General features: G+C 46.5%; 3 long non-coding RNA genes and 1 other non-coding gene across 4 annotated transcripts; 3 read left to right on the forward strand and 1 right to left on the reverse strand.

The window, feature by feature from the left end:
- Positions 1–1,419: 1,419 nt before the first annotated feature.
- On the forward strand, positions 1,420–3,144 carry LOC115946101 (uncharacterized). The gene is made up of 3 exons (XR_004549726.1): positions 1,420–1,464; positions 1,551–1,713; positions 3,049–3,144. It is a non-coding gene; the product is annotated as an uncharacterized lncRNA (long non-coding RNA).
- Positions 3,140–7,070, forward strand: LOC117436303 (uncharacterized). The gene is made up of 3 exons (XR_004549725.1): positions 3,140–3,174; positions 5,159–5,374; positions 6,876–7,070. It is a non-coding gene; the product is annotated as an uncharacterized lncRNA (long non-coding RNA).
- LOC117436302 (uncharacterized) lies at positions 4,799–7,834 on the reverse strand. Its single transcript, XR_004549724.1, has 2 exons — positions 7,715–7,834; positions 4,799–7,048 (listed from the first exon to the last, which is right to left on the reverse strand). It is a non-coding gene; the product is annotated as an uncharacterized lncRNA (long non-coding RNA).
- Positions 7,835–16,381: 8,547 nt separating this feature from the next.
- On the forward strand, positions 16,382–16,468 carry TRNAR-UCU (transfer RNA arginine (anticodon UCU)). Its single transcript is given in 2 exon segments — positions 16,382–16,418; positions 16,433–16,468. It is a non-coding gene; the product is annotated as a tRNA-Arg (tRNA).
- Positions 16,469–18,017: the final 1,549 nt, after the last annotated feature.

The raw sequence follows: 18,017 nt of genomic DNA on the forward strand, positions 1-18,017 counted from the left end.
AATATTCCTCAGCTTTCTTTTCTGTGCCATTGGTTTCAATGGCAGGGCTAAACTTGAGGGAATACTCTTCTAGCATGAATGACAAAGGTGTTTGAATCAGTAGGGTGGGAAAGGAATTTAATCTTCTTGCTGTGTCAGTGGGAAAACAGCTGAAGCACAGTGAGGATCTGTGTCCCCACAGACTTTATATGCTTATAAAAGACATCAGCTTTTGATTTTATTTTAGATTCTTTGTCAAGATGATGTTCACACCATCAGATTTGGTTCTTGTTTGTATCATTTTAAATATTTCTTCCAGGAATGTTCATAAGCTCATAAATCCATCTTTGCTTAGCAAAACACTTCAGCAACAGTTAATTTTGAGGTGTATATATAAAATGATGTACGTAATTTTAATCTAACTATATGTTTTCTCGAATAGATGCAAAAAAGTTATTAAGTATAGCTAAGGATTTGGGAATATGATCACTAGTCTGATGGAAGAGTAGTTAAATTTCAGCATTAAATCCTGGTGATGCCCTTCAGAGATTCTGACCCATAATCCTATGACCAGAATTTAGCAAGATTCTTTTTGAAGTAACAGGACCCTGAGCAGAAAATCTCTTCTAGGTTCAGCTAAACCAGGACATCAATTTCCTACCCCTCTGCTGGACATTTCTGCTACCCCTGGTCTGCTGGTTTAACAGCCTGCGATCCACATGAACAAAACCAGATTAGCTCAGATTACTGGACAGAACTGCTTGTGGTAGTTCAGTGAATGATGGAGCTGCCAGCAGGCTGTTGATGCGGCTGTTTGTTGCTCGTTTTCTGTGTGCTAGCAAGAGCAATCATCACTACTGTTAATGAGATATAAAAGGAAACATGTCAAAGGTTGTCAGTCTGGATGCTGTGCAAGGGAACAGTTTGACTTCTTGCTTTCTTCAATTTGTGAGATAAATCTGATCATCTTTTCTGATATTCAGCACTTTCTGACATTCTTTGCCAGTCCTACACTGTATATAAATGTGCACTATTACTTTTATGCTTCCTAGGACTGTAGTGTGAGGGAACTGATTTTTGCTGGAATCTCAAGCTTAAGGAAGGAGGTGGACAAGCTCCTCATTCCTACACAAGGCCCCATGAGCAGCACATGGGTTTTGTTCAAGCTTTCCTGTTACATAGAAGGGTTTCAGCCTTAAAGTGTTCACATAAAGTTTTAGTCTGCTACTTTGGTGGCATTTTATTTGTTTTAAATGCAATAGCATCTATACCCAAATATAACATAGTGTTTACTTGGAATTACAGCTGAATTGCTCAGTTGGAGTTTAACAGGCAAGCTGATTGTACTCCATAATACCCTGTGTATAGGTCTACAACCAAAAATGGATTGTCACTTTTACAGGAGGAATACAGTGCAACTTCTGTGGGTTGTCATTCCTTAGAAGAAAACTGTAACATTGAGAAGAAATATGAAGATCTTAAAAGGTAACTGCTTAAAAATCTGACTGCAGTTAATTCCTACACGTGTCTGCTGTAGTGAATTACAATGCATTGATCTGTTCTGCATAAAGGCAATTAGAAAAGATGGAGATTGAAAATGAAGGACTTGCTTGTCAGCTCAAAAAGGAAGATGAGAGTCTGCAGTGCAGTCAATTGCAGCTGGAAGAGAAAATTGCAGAATATAATGGATTAACCAGACAACTGGAATCGGCTTTGGAAGAAGAGAGAAAAATGGTATTGATGATTTAATACATCTCTTCAACTTGCTTGCATTGTTACTTAAACACAGCATTAAAACCAAACGTGCTAGAGAAGAAGAGATGGGACAAGATTGTTTTACACGAAGGGAGCAGTACTAAAATGTGGGAATTGTGGAATGTTTAAATATGGATTGCACAGTTCAGTTCAGAAATGAATGACAAAGTTCAGAGGACAAACAGTCCCCTATCATTTTATTTGAAGACAAATCAAAATGCTTCAACCACCCAATATTGAATCCCACGGAAAAGCCTCTGAACAAAACCTGATTTTTTTCCTTATTTTCTTTGAAACAGGCAGCCCACAAGAACTTTGGTGGGAAGGTCTCATTTTAGAGGAAGGCTTTGCACACTTCCAGTATTAAGCAAAAATTTGTTATCTCTAGGAAGGATGCACCCAGTAAATCAAATGGGAGAGGAAATGAGATTGCAGTTATTTGTTTCATGAGAAAATACATATGAAATTGTCATTTCCCAGATTAATCGTGTTGGAATAAACTTGAATTTCCTCAGTACTGAGGATATTGGTTTGGGTTTGAAAAAAATTGCAACTTTGGCTTAACTTACAAATGAGTAACAAAAGTAAGAGCTGCTCCCTCCTCACGTTTTTATCCAAATTGGAATTTCTTTCCGATTTTGCTAGAATATTTCCAAGGTTTGTTTGGTTTGTTCTGTGCATGGGAAATAACTCCCCACTTGCAGCACTGTGTGCAGTTCTGGTGTCCTCAACATGAGAAGGACACGGAGCTGTTGGAGCAAGTCCAGAGGGGCCCACGAGGATGATCAGGGGCTGGAGCACTTCCTGTATGAAGACAGGCTGAGAACATTGTTCAGCCTGGGGAACAGAAGCTGTGTGGAGACCTCAGAGCAGCTTCCAGTGTCTGAAGGGGGCTCCAAGGATGCTGGAGAGGGACTCTTCGTCAGGGACTGCAGCAGTAGAACAAGGGGTGATGGGTTCAAACTGAAACAGGGCAAGTTCAGGTTAGACCTAAGGCAGAAGCTCTTCCCTGTGAGGGTGCTGAGGCGCTGGCACAGGGTGCCCAGAGAAGTGGTAAATGCCCCATGCCTGGCAGTGTTCAAGGCCAGGTTGGACAGAGCCCTGGGTGACATGGTCTAGGGTGAGGTGTCCCTTCCCACGGCAGGGGTTGGAACTGGATGATCTTAAGGTCCTTTCCAACCCAAACTATTCTATAATTCTATTAGCTGTCAGGACAGGCAGTGGAGCTGTTAATGCTAAGGTATAAGAACATACTTTGCTTTGGGTTTGAAGTGAAAGTAAATGTACCTCGTTTCTCTCTCATTACCCTTACAGGGGGCTGAAGAACTGGAAAAGATGTCATGCAGAGAACAAGCCCTTCAGACAAAGATGCTGTTTCTTGAGGCTGAAGTGAGAAAGGGGCAAGAAAAGAAAAAACAACTCCTCTGTATATTTCACCACGTGAGTAAATAACACTGCTTATGACCTCAGGAATTACTGCATCAGCACTTATGATCCAAGTTCCTTTTACTGAAACACACGCTGCTGATGAAATTGATACACACTTTTGGGAACAGCAAATGAATTCTATTTGACAATAGACTTTGGATATTGACATTTCTAATAGACTTAAAAGATGCCCAGTCTAACTAAATCACTCGAGTAATACTGAGTTTACAGCTCTTATTCAAGCCAGTTTTCCTAGCAAGGCAAAAATCAAAGAATATGTATGAAGTTGTAATTTCCTTCTCATGTTGAGTGAACACAGCTGGATTTCAGTAAATGCATGATGGATCCATAATGACACAGTGGCATCTTTTTAGTTGTTCCTGATTTGATGACAAGATTCAGATCTCACTGGAATTTGTGAGAAGCTTTCATCTTCTGATGTTGCACAGAAACAGAGTTGGTAACAAAAGACATGGTCTCAGTTTTCAAAGCATCGGGCCTTTAAATGCCCAGGATTTGTATGTTGTTCCTTACCTCTTCAGCAAAGCCACAGTCTGAGAAGGATTTGGGGTGAGTAATGTTCTCTGCAGATAAACAAAGGAATCTGTTCCATTGTTTTGTCTAAGCCAGAAAATTTCAGCACATTTTCTATTAATAAAATACCACACACAGTTGAATTCTCCAGACCAGTGCTGGCAAATCCTGTGCTTTAACCAAAGGTTTCATTCAGTCAGAGGTTTGTCCTGTGATCAGTAATAATAAGCTACAAAGCCATTTCAAGTTAATAGAGAAGACACTGGAAAGGTTTCCTATCACTCCCCTAGGCTTCCAAAACCAGTGTTGTGTATTCTGACTTGCAGCATTCAAGGTTACATTCAAGCCAATCAAATGCAAACCCTATTCAAGATTTAATAAGACCTCAGAGATGTGGTTCTGAATTCAGTGTACTTTCATCAGTTTTGATCTGTATCAAGTGCAACTTCCCGTCTGCTTTTACCCTAAGACAAAAGTGCTCTTAAAACAAGATCAGACATTGGCTGGTGGTTTATTCTATTGCAAGTAATTTGTCTTTCTTAGGAAATTCTTGCTGTGTTAAAGTAAAATAGAAAAGAAATTGTCTTGTATTGGGTCCCAGAAAAACTCCCAGGATGTTTTCAGGTGGTTTCTATTTGAAGTTCACAGGTAAAATATAAATGAGAGAGATCTTTATGTCTGAGAGAGCTGCTCTATATTAATTAAATGCTTTTTATTCCAATTATGCTTACACATAACTGAGGATGCATTATGGAAAACAAGGAAACGGCTTTATTCCTGTTGTAGTGAAACTGGGAAAAACAGGGCTGTGAAGGTAACTTTATTCAGTTACTGACATGATTACTTTGTGCCAAGGCTGGATTGCAATCTGAGGTTGTAATTCCAGTTTTTTAAGAATGAATTTATATCAACCAATCAGCGTCTGGAGTCTGTAATAGATAAAGCAGTAAATACCTGGGTATCTGCAACATGTACACAGCATATATATATATGTATATAACATATAATCTATGATGTGCACCAGGGATGGAACTAGTGAGCAGGTAGGATTGCTATCAGCCATCTTTTTTTGTATAAGGAACTATAGGCATCAAAAATCACATCAAATACCAATAGCGGATGTTTATTGACAAATCAAGATGAGAGAGAGCGCTGAGCCCAGGACAGGTTTAAGTTGCCACAAATCTCTCATGGGAGAATTCAGGCAGTGAGTTCTTACATTCCCAGGCCTTTTCCCGATTATCAGCCCAGTCAAATACATTCACTTCAGTCCTGACAGAACATAAACAAAGCCTTGAGATTTTGTGGCCTTTTTGGAACCCTTCGGTTTTGTGGAGCCTCTGAAACCTTTCCCAGGTAAATGGCACTTCCAACAATCAGGTACCAGCCACCTTACCTGATTACTGATTGATTTGTGGTTTACTTCTAAGCTCATTGCATTTCTCTTTGTGTTTTCCTTTAGAACAAAAAGCACCATGAAGTACATTTGAAGGAGCTGGAGAACAGCCTGCAGAAGTCCGAGAACAAGAGCCAGAGCATGCAGAATTATGTGCAGTTCCTGAGAGCTTCCTACACCCTCACGTTTGGCTCAATTCTGGATTGGATTATAAAGAAACTTCCCAAGGTTTGGCTCTCGGCCTTGCTGTGGGCAGGGCAGACTGCAGGACAGCAGCGATAGGTGTGTAAGTGCGAGCTGTGCACACAGAGCTGTGCGGTGCTCTGTGCATTTACTGTGTGTTAGGTCCTGTGCTCTAAAACCTTACGTGTAGCCTTTAGCCCGTGGTAAATACAGGGAATCACAGATTCCCCTTCAGTTCACGTGGGGGAAAAGAACAGCCATGGGTGGGCTGCACAGGACTTTGCCTGTTTTAGTTATTAATAATTAGATGATATTCATCAGACCTCACACTTCTGTAACTGTAGAAATCCGGTTGCCCAAGATAATGACATCTGTCCTGTTAAGAGAGACAAGAATTGAAGGAGCAGTCGGTTCCCTTCCTTTCTGTTCCCTGTAGCTCAGCACCAATGCAGCACGCACAGCTGCTCTGCAGAGGTGGAAGCCATCCCAAGGCTGTCCCAGTCTTTCGCTAGGGGGCACGTTTGCTGCCATCCCTCCGCTAGGGGGCGCCGCCCCGGTCCTGACCTTCCCCCGCTAGCGGGGGCCGAGGGGTGGGGCAGGAGCCGTGTCCGGGGTCCCCTCTGGTGCGATCAGTGCTGTTTTGGGGCGGGTTTGCGGTTTAAGGTCCCCGCGAGCCACACGTGCTGCGGGATTCGCTGCATCCCACAATGAGCCACGCTCTGTTCCCAGCCCTGCACAAGCCAGGACACCCAGGCACGACCTCGGCATCGGGACCTGCACGGGGGAGTGAGTGACTGAGATTCCTGGGGGTCTCCAAACGGCGGGAGCAGAAAGTAGGCGGCTGCAGCTCGTTACTGCCCGGTAACGGTGAGCAGCCAAAGGCACTGAACCGCCTCCTGCGGCTGGCTTTGTCCGCAGCTGCTGCTGGTTCCCTGAGCTGGCTGCGGGCTCCCTCCTCCCCTGCTGCTTCCTGCTCCCAGCTCTTTCCTGGAGCAGCTGCCGGGAGCACAGCGTCCCCAGTCCAGCGCTGGCCCCACTGAAGCCACGAAGAGCTGGGACCAATGCGTGTGGGAGAGGCTGCACGGAATTGGTTCCACCGGGGCGAGGATGCCACAGAGCCGGTGCTCAGCTCAGGAGGCAGGAGCCGGCACTGGCAAGGCCCGACCCAGACCCCAGCGCTGGTTGGTGCTGCTGGGGAGCAGCTCCGGTGCTCTTGGGGCCAGGCTGCACCCGTTCCTGCCCAGGGATGAACACAGGGGCAGGCAGAGGTACCCCAGATGCAGTGTGTGTGGGGTGTGAAGCCCCAAGAAGCAGCTTTGACACAGCTCCAGGTTGGGGACTTGGTGTGTGTGGGGGTGTTCTGAGGTTGTGTTTGGTTTGGGTTTGCTGGTTTGATTTTGGGTTGGTTTTGGTGTTGGTTCAGCCACAGCTCCTGGACATCTCCAGTTCAGTTCTGGCTCTGGGTTAGGCTCCTGGCTGTGGTGGCTGCAGCTCATTCGCAGCTCCAGGGCAGTGGGTTCTGTCCCAATAGCTCCAGCTCATGCATGGCTCGGGCTCGATTGCAGCCTCAGGTCTCTATTTCTGCCCTCCTGTTTTTCAGGCGCAGCTCTTGGATGACTCCAGTTCCATCGTGGCTGCAGCTCGTGTCCATCTCCAGCCCCAGGTAGTTACAGCTTGTGCTTGCTGAACTGAGCCTGGCTTGTGGCCAGTCCTAAACCAGTCCCTGTCACGATGCAGATGAACAGGAGCTGTCAGAACTGCTCATGTCCAGCCCTGAGGTAACAAAGAGTAAACAAAGAGTTGGCCCCAAGCACACCGTGAAAAGCTCCTTTTGCCTCAGAGACCAACTCAGCCTGGTGCACGCCAGGGTCCCGGCACTGGGGACCCCCCACTCCGGAGGGGGCCCATGCACCAGCCCCCTCCCCCAACACATATGCCCGCCAAGGCCCCAAAACCCCCTTCACAGCCTCAACCCCCCCGAGCCCGGCCCCAGAAACCCCCAACAGCGGCTCGTTTCTGGGGCCAAAGCCGCAGGACTCGGGCTCCAGCCCAGCCCCGGGGCCGTGCTACAGAGACCCGGCTCCAGGTCCCGAGCACCCTCCTGTGCACTCAAACACGTTCCAAAGCCCCCAAACCACGTCGTGAGACCAGACCGGCCCTGAGCCGCAACCCCGCACCGGCTGGCCCCGCACCCCGTGTGCTGTGCGATGACCCCGCAGCCCCGCCGAGCCGGGGGATGCTTGCGAACCGTGTGTGGGAGCTGCAGAACGGGCCCTGCCCCGATGGCCGAGGCCGAGGGGCGCTGGCGCGGTCCCTCGGGGCTTTATTCCGCGGCGCCCCGAGCCCCGCCGCTCCTCGAGCGCCCTCCGCGGGCCCGACCCCCCCGCCCCCCGCTGTGCCCTGACATCGGCCCCGGGCCAGGTCCTCCCCGCGCTTCACCTGGGCCCCGCTGGAGGAGCCCGGAGCGGTCGCAGCGGCATCAACGGGAAGCGGCCACAGAGGGGAACGATGGCGGCCGCCGAGGCTCAAATCTCCTCGGCCGCCCCCCGCGCAGGTGAGCAGAGGCCCCGCCCCTTCCGCCGGCGGTGGTGGCGGCTCCACCCTTCAGGAAGCGGGGGCGGAGTCTTGGCAGGCTTGGGCCCCAGCGGAGCCCACAGACGTGAGGAGGGACTAGGGGCGCTTGCCAGCCTTGATGGGGCCCCCGCGGCGGAGCTGGGCTCAGGCCCAGGTCCGGGTCCGATCTCGCTCTCTTTGTCCCGGTGCTGGGCCCGCAGCGGGGAGCAGGGCTCAGTCCCGCGCTGCCCGCTTCTGCTGTATGCGCCGCGCCCGCGGTCCCTGCGCAGAGCCCAGGAGCGGGTGAGGGTTCCCGGCGATGTGGTGGCTCCGGTCGGTACCGCCCGGCTCGGCCTCTCGCTCCCCGTGGAGCGGCCCAGCGGTTCCGGACAGGGCTCGGGCTCTGCCCCCGGGCCCTGAACGCGGCCCCAAGTCTGCTCGGAGCGTGGCTGCACGAGCCCGGCTGCTGGCGCCAAACTCAGCGCTGGGGCCCCGCGCCCGAGCCCTGAACGAGGCCGCACGACCCGGATGTGAGCCCCCGGAGCGCGGGGCTGCTGCCCGGGTCAGGCCCCAGAGCACACGGGGCTCGGTCTCTGTTTCAAGGCCCCCAGACGGAGCTTTGGGCTCTCCTGGGGAGCCTCAAAACGGGCTGAGGGACCCTGGTGCCGAGCACCCACAATGCAGCACATGGTCTCAGTTTCTGAGCCCTAGGATGGGGCACATCATCCTCTTCCCAGGCTCCAAGACACAGCACCTGGGTCTCCCTTTTTCAGCTCTAAGCAGTCCCAGGAGCCCATTTTTCAACCCCCCTTGTTGTTTCACAGCATTCAGTCCCATTGTGTGCCCCAAAATGCAGGATTTTGGTTTTGAGCCCTACATTTGGCCAAATGAGCTGGGTTTGAGCCCTCCAAACACAGCACTTAGTCATTTTTTGGGTGAGCCCTAAAACTGGCTGAGTGACCCAGGGTTCACACTCCAGGAACACAGCACTTGGTCTGTTTCTGAGCCCTGAACCTGGCCCACAAATCACAGGACTTAGTCTCTATTTCTCAGCCCTAAATCTGCCCATATGAGCCCTCAGAATGCAGTACTTACTGGGAGTTCATTTGTGTTAGAGCTGGCTAAGGAGTCTGGGGTCAAGCTCCCCAAACTCAGGACTCGTTCTCTTAGTGTAAGCCCCAAAGCTGGCTAAGGGAGTGTGGTTTTGAGCCCCCAAAGTGCAGGACTTGGTCTGTATTTCTGAGCCCCAACATCAGCACCAGCTTTTGGTCTGGGCGCCTGAGGCTCAGCACCAGGCTCTGGACCTTCACACTTGGGGAGCTGATTCCTGGGGCACCTGATGGTGCTCTCCAGAGAGGCTTTACCCAGATGGAAGTTTAGGGACTGGTCCCAGGGCTGAGGGAGCAGTTGGGGATGAACCGGCTCCTCGCTGCCATGGGAAACATCGCCCCGTGCCCACCATCCCCAAGGAGCAGCTGTGGGCTGGGTCCCAGCCCCGGGACACTCCAGGACCCCTGACCCCCTGTGAGCCATCTCTACAGTGTTAATTCTGCATCTGTGGGGCTGGGCTTATGTTTCATGTGGCTGAAAAGGGTGGCCCCAAGGGGCAAAAAAAGGCATAATCAGCATGTCCCAATCCAGGTTTTCCTACATCACCTCCACCCTGCTTGAAGCCAGGTTTCACCCAAATTTGAAGGAAAAAGGCACCTGATATTTGTTAAATCTTCCCTTTGCTAACAATGAAAAGCACCACTTTGAGCAGCTCAGTGAGGTCTGGCAGGAGGGGCAGAAGCAGCTCTCCCCCTGAACACTCCTATCTTCCATTCTGCCTGTGCTTCCCTTTGCCGGGTTCTCCCTGCCCACTTCTCAAGCGCTGCTGGAAACAAGGCCCCAGCTGACAATCCAACAGGCAGCAACAAGTGCTTCTTGTACCCATCGTTTGCACACTGGGGTTAAAGCCTGCAGAAAAACATTCTCCCTTCTCCTGACAAAGTTCTACTTTAATCTCAGAACACTCGAGAGCAGATGAGAACTGGGAGACTTTTACACTGAACATTAAGCTTCTTACCAGAGTTTTTTCCCTTGCTGTACTTCAAACAGAAAACAGATTCCTCCTGCTGCTGTTAACTCTTAGAGGAATGGACTGAGCACCTCAGGGCAGGGACTGAAGTTTTCTAGGAGCACTGGAAATGTGTTACCACTGCCCGTGTCCAGTTGAGCTGTAAAAGTCCTCCAAGTCATGCTGAAGTACAAGCTATGTTTGGAGCTGTGATAACCTGCTATCAGTTCAGCGGCAAGGAAAAGAAAGGCAAGGGTGGGAATAGCTGGAATGCAGCCATGTCTGTACCTGGGGCTATTTTGGGCTTCCTGTGCTCCGAGTTCTTTTGAGAGTGTGACCCTGCACTCAGGGACAGCAACAGTCACGTGAGTCGGAAGAGCTCCCAGCAGAGGGGCTGCTCCTCTGCACTGAGTCTCAGGTGGATCACTAAGCTGTGTAACAGCCACAGGGACAATAATACACATGGTGTACACAGGGATTATTACTACTGCCCCTCAGACCCACCTTCTGTCCCACCAGCAGGATGCACCCCAGTGCTTCAGAGGCAACACCCTGAGCACGAGGAGGTTTCTGTTAACACTGAAGCAGTGACCTCAAGCAGCCTTTCCAGGTTCCCTGCTCAGGACTGTTATAAATACAACATTTCCAATAAAACAAACCCCTACTTTAAATGTTTTAATGACCTGGTTGGCATCTGTGGGTTAAAACAAGGAAAGAATGTCCATCTGTAGGTTTGACCTTGGTCTTTAATTCCCTCCTAAGCCCCAGAACAATGTGCTAGCAGCTCCTGGCTTTCCAGAAGTCTTGCTGCAATATGGGAGATTGCAGCTGAGTTTTAAGAAGCCTCTCACACACATGCCTTTCTTTTTAACCACTGCCTTCCCACATCCCTCTGCTCATCAGCCCCTCTGGAGATATTTCATTATCTGTCAGTGCTCTGCTGAGTCTGTCACACTGGCAACCTCTGGCACAGCAGGTTTTAGAGCTGTTGCTTTTATGCCAATACATTCCTGCAGTAGAACACCACAATGAAGTAACTAAATAAAGGCTTATTCACAGAACTCACCTTGTCATGAGTCACCCCAATTAAGATTAGTCAAATGGGGCTTAGCACCTGCTTGCACTCAACAGCTCAGTCTAAGGAAAGGGTGTATTTGGTTACATACATCTCTTCAATTGCTTCTGTGCAGTGCCCTTTTCCAGAGCAGCATTCCCCACACTTTCTATTATCCAGCTTAAAAAAAATCAGCTTTGATCTGTGCCAAACTCTACAGGTATCCTAAAGCAGAAAACTGGCTCAGTCATGGAGTGGAGTTCCCTGTTTCTACCCAAGTAAACCAACCTCAGCAGTGTGAGTTTTGTCTGGACAGTACTGAACTTGTTTTCCCAGTTCTGTGCTATTTTGGTGCAGCACCATGTGTGGATGCCATTTGCTTCCCAGAATGAGGGAAGGGTGGGTAAGAAGGATGTTGGTTTGTGGACAAGCAGAGTGGGGAATGGGCCTGGGCACTACAGCACCAGAGCTCCTTCTGCCAGGGAAAGCAAATTCTTTTCCCTTTCTTTTTGTATTCCATCTCAAGATGAAACCAGTTTCATTTGATGCCTGAACGCATGTGATGGGATGGGTCTGACAAACAGATTCTAGGAACCTGTAACATGCACAGCCATCCTGACCTTCCAAGTGAAGTTTGAGGCATCATTAATACATGTCTGTCTGTATCCAGAGCATGAACAAAAGCCTGGAACCCCAACACGGGAAGGGAAAGTCAACCAACCGCCTCCCAAAAGAGCTGCCCATCACTTGATTCATAAAACTAAGAAACCTCTTTCCATGCTCATGAAAAGGACTGGCATAAGCCAACTGCTATCTACACATAATAAGGCAGCAAATACATTATACCTTGATGTAAGTGTTCTGAACAGCGGCTGTTTATAAGTGGAAATGTGCACTTCCACATTATTGGTTTTCTTCTTGGCAGATAAAAGTTGCCCTTTATTTTTTCTATAAAAGCAAGGTAACTTTTCCCCCTACTGTTTCTCAAAGTTGGACTGCAGGTGCTCGTTAGCATGGCTGTTTCTATGGACATGTCACAGTATCTGTGACAGCTATATATACACTTTAATAATGAATTTTTAACTTCTACCTTGATGACAGGCCAATCTCAATGAGTTTTTCACATTTCTACAGCACTTCAGAACACCAAGGGTTAGGTGATGCACTGGTATCTGTTGAGTGTGCCAAAAACTGCATCCAATGGAAGAATCACTAAATTAGTTCATTTTCTTCACTACAGAAATACCACAGGGTATTTCTTCTTTCTAGATTTAAGAAACATGAACACTGAATTTCCTGGTCTGCAGAAACATAAGTCATTTGTCAACACTAGATGGGATTGAATGAAAAAGCCTGTCATGTGTCACAGTAGCACTCCACGCTGCACTGTTTCTCTTCCCTAGTCATTCTCCTCATCTTCTCTAGTACACAGTACAGAGCTAATGCAGCAGCACTATATCTAGAATTTTCTTACAGTACAAATAACTTTGAAATGATGCTAAAGTAATCTTGTATTTGGGATGTGCAGCCACGTGTGTCTACTCCACTACTGGTGCCACTTTTGGGAAAGAAACTTCCCTGCAGCAATGCAGACCGGCTACGATGCCAACTTTTCCCAGGAGAATTCAAACTCTGCACTAGGGCCCTCAACATCCTCAAAAGATGGTGGATTGATCCTTGAGAAAGATCTGGAATTTACTGCTCTACGGCTTCAGTTCTACTGTTCCAGGAACTGATGTTTTCACTCTATATAAGGAAGAATCAAAGTGTTGATGCACACAAATCGAGCATTTGGAATGACTTGCGTAGCAGAGAGCCCAGAGTTAACAGCTGATGGGCACATTCAGGCATCTCTTGGTTTCACTCTTACACTACCAAGTTTCAAGTATCCTGACAGCTTGTATGTCTACCACAACAAAGGAAAACCATTAAAAACCACCAGCACAATAAAGGTGGAGAGTGATTATCCTATTTTTCTTGAATTAGTAATCTTAAAGAACACTCAAAAGAGTCACCACATTCTGATATATTTTAACCTTATTCAGGCCCACTGTTGTGTTTTAAGCCTAGCTGGTAACTCAGAACCACACAGCCACTCACCCAATCTCCCCTTTCTTCCCCCCTGCTCCCAGAGGAATGGGGAGGAGAATTGAAAGAATGTAAAACCCATGGGTTGAGATAAGAACAGTCCAGTAGCTAAGGTACTGCTACCAATAATAATGATAAGCAGAATAACAAAGGAAGAGAATACAACCACTCACAACCTGCCACCCTATGCCCAGCCCAACCTGAGCAGTGATCTAGCCCTTCCGGGTAACTGCCCCCAGTTTATATACATGCTGTGGTATGGAATACCCCTTTGGCTAGTTTGGATCAGGTGCCCTGTCTCTGCTTCCTCGCAGCTTCCCGTGCCAAGTTCCTCCCTGGCAGAGCATGAGACTGAGAAGTTCTTGGTCGGAGTAAGCATTACTTAGCAACAACTAAAAACATCAGTGTGTTATCAGCACTGTTCTCAGGCTAAAGCTAAACCACAGCACTGCACCAGCTACTAGGAAAAACAGCTGTGACAGCTGAAGCCAGGATAATAAGGAATTAAATTAACTTTAAGATGTGTTACATAAATACATTATTTTGTAATGTATAATAAAGAGTAAAACTGTAAGTATCAATGATGAAAATATAATTTTACATTTATTCCATAAGAATATATTAGAAGGAATCTGAGCAAGTAAGAATGAACTGCAAGTGACACCATTCTAACCAGTCCCTAGGCTCTTCACTGACTGCACCATCACAGAAAACAATGACTAAGATCCAAGGATTGTACACCAGGTAATTAAGAAATATTATTAAAAAATTACTTATGCAACATGAGGGAAGGGGTTCAATACAAAGACTATTTTTCTCACAGCTCATCTGTTCACAGAGCTACACAGACTTAGCACTGTATGTAGAGTTAACGTTGTACCCCTTGTAGGAGTGATTTAGCATGACAGCTTGTGTTCCCTTAACTGCTCAAGACACTACCTCTGGGAATTACTCCTACCTACCCAAATACATTTGAGAGAGCAGAACATTTATTAGTCCAGCAACAGCCATAAACAGGATAATTGGAAGAGGTTCTTACCAACAGTCTCCCTGCTGGCAGCTAGACAAATAAAAAGGCAATTCTACAGTGCCCTGATAGTCACATGGAGATTATAGCCCCCACTGAGGAAAGGGCAGAGATGCAAAAACATCTACAACGTGAACGCATATTAAGAAAATAAATAAGAATAATAAAACAACAAACTACCAAATGAAACCCTCCCTGAAGGAGTTCTTTTCAGTATCCTCAGGCCCTGTGCATTTTCCCCACCAGTCAGTTCAGAGTGCTTTCTCTTGCTGCACTACGAAACCGGAGCTCTCCTGCTTCTCATGCAGCAGCTCCATCTGCTGCCCAAAAGGAAAGGCGGACTTTGCTTTTGGGCTACATCTACAGGATAAACCAGGAAACTGACTTGACTAATTTGAAGTGTCCCTATAAAGTTTCCAAATCCTCCCCCAGTCAGTCCTCCTGCATAAACAGAACCAGCAGCCAGGCTTCACCTGCCTGTGTATACCAACTAACCAAAACGGGTATGAGAGGAAATAAGAGTGATGTAAACGCTGGGATTTTTCACTTGTACACTATCAGAACTAGTCTTCTCACAGCAGACTGTCTGATTCTTCATTATCTGCAGGCATTTAGTGCTGTGCTGCTTAAAGGTACCATGTTAGCAAACCAGCTAAGGTACTGAAAATCATTTCACCCAACAGTAAATGTGTCCAGGTATTCACAAACTGTAACATACTTAACAGTGAGTCTTAGTTACTTAAAGTGGTTTATTTCAGTTGCATAAACATAAAACTATTCTGAAGATCAGCTCAGTTGCTAAGAATAAAAATTCTGTTTCTTTTATGCAGTGCAAGGCCTTGTGAACTCAAAGTTTCCACACTTTGCATTCCTTTACCAGGAGCACTATCAAGAGTTCTGTCCATAAGGGAACAGTTGTGGTAAATCCATGGGGACCTAGAGCTTGTAAATACAACCAGATCTGCTCTGAACCTTGCCTCATACTCTTGCCTTCTGGGGTTTCTAATATGCCTGCTCTTGATTTAAAAGAAACAAAGACTTATTTTAGACCATAATTACAGCTTTTAAGGAAAAATCTTGTTTCACTGAATCCACTGGGGGTTTTACTGTGATTTTAGAACAGATACAGTACGGGTAGTGCTCTCTTTAATGGATTTAGGAATAGGCATTCACAGTACTCAAGAATAATGACCCCAGTAATACTGTAATGTTTTCACCCACATTGAAAATATTGTCACGCAATAGAATGTTATTTCTCTTGATTTATTTTCCATTTTAGTCTTTCCATTTACAAGGGTTTTTAAGTGTCTCCAAATTATTCACAGTCACTAATTTCCAGGTGTGATTCCCACGTTATTTCTCTACCTGTTGACTCATAAATTGTTGCAGTGTCTAGCAGAGATTGCATAGACACAGTTTTACTGGTCACCTATGGCATGTCTTCCAGATTCCCAAACAGTATTTTTTTGTGTTGATGGCACTGGAATGCCAGCAAAATGCTGCAGTTCATGAAATACCCAGTAAATATCACATCTTTTTAGGCTCCTTTAAGTTGTTTAACACATATACACACCGCTGTTTAGAATATCCCTAAAAGCTTACAGTGCTGAAAATCACCAATGTTACAATAATTTGGTTTCAAATAACTTTGGAACTGGAGCAGTGTTGTTTCTGTATCTCTGATACTGTGAGTGAAAGGTGGGTTTTTTGCCTGGAAAGTTCCCATTTACTCCAGGAATGGAATGCTGTTAAGAGCACATTATAAATAACTGCAATAAGAGAAATGTTCGTATTTTTAAAGCAAAATAATTTTATCTAATCCAGCAACGTCATCACGTTCATCTGTGTAACAAGACTCAATCCTGTGGAGGAATTAAATCTTTCATAGAGGAATAAATCCTTATACAAATTCATGGATGTTTGAAGGCACAGTTCCCTATATAATGCCATTGTGGAATATAATTATATATATCGAAAATGCCAAAGTAAGATGACAACAAATACTTTGTATTGATTTACCGATGAACGTAAACCAGAAAGTAAGTCTCTCGTAAGAAATAAGGAGATAGCCCTGTGGTGAGCACCTACCAGCAAGCTGTAAGCCCCTCACGGATGCAGCACTCATAACGGCACGCAGAGGCTGCCTCCAGACGCGGTTTATAAGACTCATCCTATTCATACTGTTAAAAAAGAACCCAAAATAAAGGAATAAATAAAAGGATTAAGGAGAAAGGGTTCCCTGCTCAGGAAGCAAACATGGCTCCCCTCAGCGAGGGTCCGGCCGCGCGCAGGCTCTCTAGGCGGTGCGCAAAAACTCCAACAGGTGGCTCCGTGGCGCAATGGATAGCGCATTGGACTTCTAGAGGGTTTGAAGGGATTCAAAGGTTCCGGGTTCGAGTCCCGGCGGAGTCGTGTCTTCTCTTTTTTTGCCTTTTCTTTTCTTGTTTTCCCCCTTTCGGCTGAGACCCTCTCACTCCCGTCTCTTACCTCACCGCTGGAGCAATCCTGTCCACCGGCCTGGCGCTTCCCGGCGGCTGGCTCCCTCTCTCCTGCAATGCTCTCCGGTCCCGCCTCCCGGCGTGTCTGTCACAGAGCGAGCGGAGGAAACGAACCCACCGCCTGCGCTCCGACCCCTGCGCCGGAAAGGGTTCGTCCCCCGCTGGTGGCTGTACACACACCAGAGCCCCACCACAGCGACAGCCCCGAACCGGCACCTCCGGCAGGGCCTGCAGGGAGGAACCGGGCTATGCCTTTCCCGAGGTGCCGCAGTGAAGGTCCGTGATACGTTTATGGTTATTTTCAAGCCACAAAGCAAGGCGTAGATAAACCTTAAGCAAACGCTTAACACCGGAATGAACACAATCTCTACTCCCTAACTTACACGTGCCGATGGAAGATGAAGAGCCGTTTTAGCATGAGCAATTACATAAAATCGGGCGGTAAAACACAGAACAGTAACAGCACTGCACGAACCTCCTTGATTTTACTCAGGATTGAATCAATTATAAATGAATCCGAATTAAATCATTAATGAATAAAAATTAATTAGCTTGGGTTTTGTTTCTTTTGTTTTGCTTTTAATAAATTGATTTTCATCCTGTATTTGTGACTGAAGGTGTTTTTTCAAACTGTAATAATATTTAAAAGCAATTAAGGAAAAAGCCATAACTGAAATGTACCCATTACACATATTTCAATTCATGATTGAAAATGAAACACACCATCTGGAATATTAACTACCACTGCTGTGCAGCACAATAACCCAGATGTATAGCCCTTTACACAAACATCAGTTTTATCCTAATTTGCAGATAAATAGCAAACCCAAAACCTCTCTACATTAACCCCAAAAAAGCGAGAAAACGTACCTCCTCATTCAGTCACTTTCAGCAATGTACTGCAATCCCAATTCTCCATGCACTTTTTGTATTTAAGGCTAGGTTCGTAAGGTTTGCTTAGATCCTAGTTAAAAAACATTTGAAGGCAGAAGCTTTTACATATACATTCGCATGTTGCAAGCAGTATTTACACAATCAATACTCTAGAAATTCATTAGTTCATTAAGGGCTTGTAGTAATAATAATTACTGTACCCAAAAGAAAAAGAGAAAACTGCAGTTATCAAAGAACAGTCCATTTCCTAGATGTAGGCACAGGGGCAGCATCCTGCAATGCCACCTGTGTTAACAAGATTCTAATGTGAACTCCATCCTTCAAGACCTGATCACATAAAACCCTGAGCAGCCTGGTCTCACTCTGCCTTGAACAGCAGACTGAGCAGGACAAGCTCTCATTGTCCCTTCCAGCCTGTGTTAATGCAGGATCCCAAGTCTCAGCAGCACTTACCTACGAAGGTGCTGTGATAAAGACAGGCCTTGTTGAAAAATAAGAGATAAGGAAGTTTTAGCATATGGAAACAGTAATGATAAGAAGACACCTTCAATTTCAAGGAGACTGAGCTG

Source organism: Melopsittacus undulatus, chromosome 6 (assembly GCF_012275295.1).
Source record: "Melopsittacus undulatus isolate bMelUnd1 chromosome 6, bMelUnd1.mat.Z, whole genome shotgun sequence".
NCBI lineage: Eukaryota > Metazoa > Chordata > Aves > Psittaciformes > Psittaculidae > Melopsittacus > Melopsittacus undulatus.